Source organism: Alligator mississippiensis, chromosome 1 (assembly GCF_030867095.1).
Source record: "Alligator mississippiensis isolate rAllMis1 chromosome 1, rAllMis1, whole genome shotgun sequence".
NCBI lineage: Eukaryota > Metazoa > Chordata > Crocodylia > Alligatoridae > Alligator > Alligator mississippiensis.
Window position 1 is genome coordinate 233,098,038 of NC_081824.1, and position 4,845 is coordinate 233,102,882.

The 4,845-nt window shown below is 50.0% G+C and overlaps 1 non-coding gene across 1 annotated transcript; it reads left to right on the forward strand.

Moving 5' to 3' along the window:
- The first annotated feature begins 240 nt into the window (after positions 1 to 240).
- Positions 241 to 3,127, forward strand: LOC109281296 (uncharacterized). The gene is made up of 2 exons (XR_009461674.1): positions 241 to 376; positions 2,300 to 3,127. It is a non-coding gene; the product is annotated as an uncharacterized LOC109281296 (transcript).
- The last annotated feature ends 1,718 nt before the right edge of the window (positions 3,128 to 4,845 follow it).

Consider the following 4,845-nt stretch of genomic DNA (forward strand, 5'->3'; position numbering starts at 1 on the left):
ACTACCGTCTGCATGTCTGTAGCCATTTGTCTAATCCTACAGTGTTACCTGCAGTATGTTGGAGAACTCACCTGGCCAGACTGGCACTTGCTCTTATGCAGGTGCAGGCTATCAAGTTTTCTACTGCAGGTAACTCTGCACTGAGGCTTGTGGTTATACCATAGTGCTCTGCTGGTGCTCTCCACATGGCTGAGAGAGCTTACGTCCATTCCTTCTGATCTTTTCTGCTGCAGGATTTCATAACTGCAACATCTTTCCAATACACTGAAAATCGTGGAAGTGGTGTATACTACTACCCATTCTGGACTGGATTGCCATACAACTCCAGAACAGGGATGTGGGTCTGGGCGGACAATTCAGCTCTCTCCTCTAGCCTGTAAGTCTGTGTCCCTAGGGCTGTGGTTCCCAAACTTTTGATCCCTAGGGCACACTTTTAAAAAAATAAATGGGCAGCACATTTCACTCTTACACCCAAGAAGCTGTGTTTGTCCATGTGCATGTGTGTGTGTAAGACCTAGATTCAAATATATAAAAGATACTATTTCCTTGTGAGAAGAAAGCACACCAGTGCTGAGATGGGTTGTTAAAAAAATGACCTGCTCCCTGCTTTTCCATGGTGTTCACCTCAGGGGGTAAGGTCAGCCTCTTGTGTTGAGGCTGCATCCTGCAGTGTTTTACATGCCAATGACTACGCACTTGGCACCTCATGCTGGCCTCAGGAGTGCTGGAGGGGTTGAGGGGATGAGCTGTTCTGCTTAACTGTAGCAGAACATACTGCTCAGAGCATGGCATGGAGGGGATGCGGGCTGCACAGGCACAGGGGCTGCCTGCTAGTGGGGAAGGGTTGGGAAAGGCAGCAGCAGCAGTGACAGTCCTCAGAGGAGAAACTGCAGGCACTGCTGGTGTAGCTGTCCTCAGCCCTGCACCAAAGTGCAGCACTTGCACCCGGGTGTAATTTCCCCTGGTGAATATTACTGCCACCATGCAAGTTCCCCATACCCCGGCTGGGGCTACTGACTTACAACAGCACAAGGATGGGACAGGGTCATGACCAGGGATCCTGGATTTCTCTGTTTTAAAATCACAAATTCTGTGATAAAAATCCCAAATGTTCTGATTAAAACCTCAAAATCCACATTTTTTTTCTGAGATTACAATGAAACACTACGTATCAACTGAACACAATGTTTTATTGATATACTTACAATTTTAAAGCAATTTTAAAACCTACCAGTGCCTCAATCAGTATAATAAAATAAATTCTAAATACCTATACATTTTGATGATTGATTTAGGGTTTTTTCCCATGGAACATCAGAGCTCTCCCTGCCTCTTTCGCTCACTGGACATGGGTCCATTTGTGGCCTATCCGTGCCCTCCCCATCCCCGCTTTATGGTGCTGATCAGCCCTGATATGCCTGTGCTCTGCCTATGCCATTGCCCCTCACCCCCAACTGACAGCCCCCCAGCCCTGCCAATGCCCCTCACTCCCCACCCACAGCTCCTCTAGTGCCCCTCACTTGTGACCCACAGCACCCTGGCCCCCGAGCCTTGCTGGAGGGGGCTTCCAGCTGCCAGAGTGACAGGGTTCATGGGAGGCAGCAGCTGCTGTGGCCACAGTGGAGCGCAGAGCCCAGCTCCCTCTTCCCCATGGGTGGCACGGTTGGAGCAGAGCCCGCAGGGCGGGGTGAATGTGGGCTGCCCACTGCAAGGCTTGGGCCTCCCCTCCCAACTTCCCTCCCCATGGGGGCCTTTGTGGCGCAGCAGGCAAGACCCAGCAAAGACAGGCAGTGCAGTGTGGGGCGGTTTGGTGCCACCACCAGGAGCCCTGTGCAAAGAGTCCCCTGCCCACTCAGCATTAGAGGACCCCCAAATGCCGCTGCCACTGTACAGGCCCCCCACAACCCAGCTGGGACTAGTGACTGTGTCCAACAGTGCAGGGATGGAGCAGGGTCATGACATTTCCTTTCTGCCCTCAACTAACTTTTCTCTCCACTCTAATGCAATTTCCTATGTCTGTTGCAGATCAATATACCATAATATGGGGTAGCCATTTCAGATTGTTCAAGAGGTGATAGTGTTAAATCATAGATGTGGGAGGTGCGTTTTTGGGACAGGGAAGATTGCTGCATCACAGGTGCATCATATATTAAAGAGCCGTATCAGACATACATGTATCCCATGGATACTACCAAAGCCATCCTGCTGTGAGTGCTAGAAGTCAGGGAGAACACCTAGCTCTGTGTCCTGACACCGAAAATCAGAATAGACCTGACTACCTTGTGACTTTGCCTTCCAGGTTTGTGCTCTCAGACCCCAGTCCTCAGAATTATCCGGGTGGAGCTTGTGCATATTTGCAAGGTGATAAAGTGAAACCTGGAGACTGTGGAGAACTTCGATTCTGCCTTTGTGAGAAGAAGAAGGAAGCACAAGGAAAAAAAAAAGTTGATTGACCCACCAGATAGATGCTGTGGTGGGGACTGACCAAAGAGACTGCTGCAGCTGAAAGTGGAGCATGGAGCTCAGGAGAGGAAATGGATGCAACACCAGAAATCCACAAATCTTGTGCTACTGTTTGAAAGGAGAACAGCAGGGTCATAAAATGCATCTTGGGTCAGTGCAGCTGCTATCCTTGGATGTCTGCTAAGCCACATAGATGCAAAAAAGCCTGAACCCCTTCTGCCCCCTCTTTCAGTTCATGCCTGTTTTAGTTGGCAACAATCTCTTTCCCCCGCAGCCAAACTGCATCTGCTGGAGCCAGCAGAGAGGGGATACTTCTACCTTCATTACATCCATGTACCTTCTTTACTGTAACCTGTGATGGGCTGTCGTGGTAGCTTGGTAACACATATGGCGAACAAGAATTTCCAGGGAAAAGTGGTGTGTACAGCCATTGTGGGCATCACCAGCCCATGGATATCAGAGATGGAGAAACACCCATTATCTCCCAGTGACTGCTCATGCCCAGGCACTGATATCTCCTGTTGTGTACAAGGCAGGATATGCTTCTGCCCAACAGCAGGAGCCCTAATGTCTGGAGTTTCCACCACTACCCCGGGGAGGCTCCATGTCTTCCATTTGATACAAGAATTTCACCTTGGTTCTCAAAATAAACCATCTCCCACCACTCACGTGTCCTTCTGCTTGAGTAATGTGCGGGGTGTGTCAGGAACAGGTCATGCGTGGCTTTGTGGTTTCTTTGGGGTAAGGGCAGGTCCATACTCTACCCGGGTCTCCCCATCTGGGGATGAAGAAATGCCTGTAGCAGAGCAAATAGCAGTGGCCCAGTCTCCTGGGCCAGAGCACCTTGATCCCATTTGCTGGGCAAAAGTTGAGTAGGGCCAAGGGAGTTCCTGCTGAGCCCTGGACAGGAGGTAAAGATGGTTTCTCCGTGCACCTAAGGGAGTTGGATCTCAGTTAGACCCTCTCCGTCCTCCATCCTCCAAATGCAGCGTTGGTGCCCAGGAAGCTGCTGGTCACAGTGAACAATGAAAGGTGAACAATGAAAATAGGATGTGATGAATGGCGGGGCTCTTTACTCAAACCATTCCCCCGCAGCCAGTGCCACAGCAACTCTGAGCTGGAGGAGAGGCCCTGAGAGTGTTATGTCAGAGGCTTGTGGCCAGTACATTCAAACACAGTAGTCGTCTCTACACATCGTCATATGGCAACATTAGTAGTGAACCATGTTTTAGTACTTGGTTGGGGGAAGTACTAAAACACAGTGCAGTAGCCCCCTGTGCTGTGGCATATGGGCAGCACATGGTTAGATTCACCAGGTACATCGCCATAGCGGTGCGCTATAGCAGGGCAGCATGCCACTACGGCGACACAGCTGGTGACCACGTGTAGACCCACATGATTGCTAAGCCACCGTAGTGAGCTGAACAATGATGTAATGCATCACTAGATCACCATAGGGCGATGTGTAGATGTGCCCAGTATTTACAGTTCAGCTCCCAAACAGGGACTCAGGCCCCACTGTCACCATCACCCTTCACAAATGCTGATCAGGATGAGTCCTATGGATCTCACCCTCTCATCCACGCCAGTCCCTACGGCTTCAGGACCTGGGTTTTCTTCAGGCAGGCTGAGGGAATTAAACTCAGGGTCCATGATAGAGTGATGGGTATTGCTTACTACTGTCCATTAAAACTGGTGGAAAGTGTTATCTAAGAGTGCTCTTGTCTCCCACACTCGTGTGTTACCGCTTCACCATTTCTTGCTGCTCCCCCAGGTCTATACAGCATCCCCCAGCCCCTCCCCTCCGCTCTCATGCACTCAGTGTAGGTCCTGGCCTTGTGCACACCTTGTACAAGAGCAGCACATCTCCAAGCACCAGCAAGGGCTTCCTGTGTGATTTGTACAGTGACAATGGAGAACATCAGGAGGGAAATTTTGGGACAGTGCTGAAAATGTGAGACTGTAGGGCCCCTTTATTTACCCAGCATGGGAATGGAGACCCTTCTGGAAACCACATTCAGGAACACGAGAGGGGAGAAAAGAATATTTTGCAAGTTGGATTGCTGGAGCTGTGTCGGAAAGACCAAAGGTTTCCTTTAGCCATGTTTCTTGAGGAAACAAAACTGAAAACACCCCGTCTGGTAAATATGACATGATGATGCAGGGATCTTGTGCTAGTAGATTCTCACCCATCCATTAAAGCTTTGAGCTAAAAAATACCTTTGATCTTTCTGCTGGGACATTGCTTCAGGTTCCCCTGCTGTCAGTGCCACAAGCAAGGAGACCTCCCAGTTCTCGCCTGACGTGAAGGGGCTGCTCAGGAGGAAAGACATGAACACATATCTATCATTTTTCATCCCAGGTGAACTTTCCTGAGCTTCA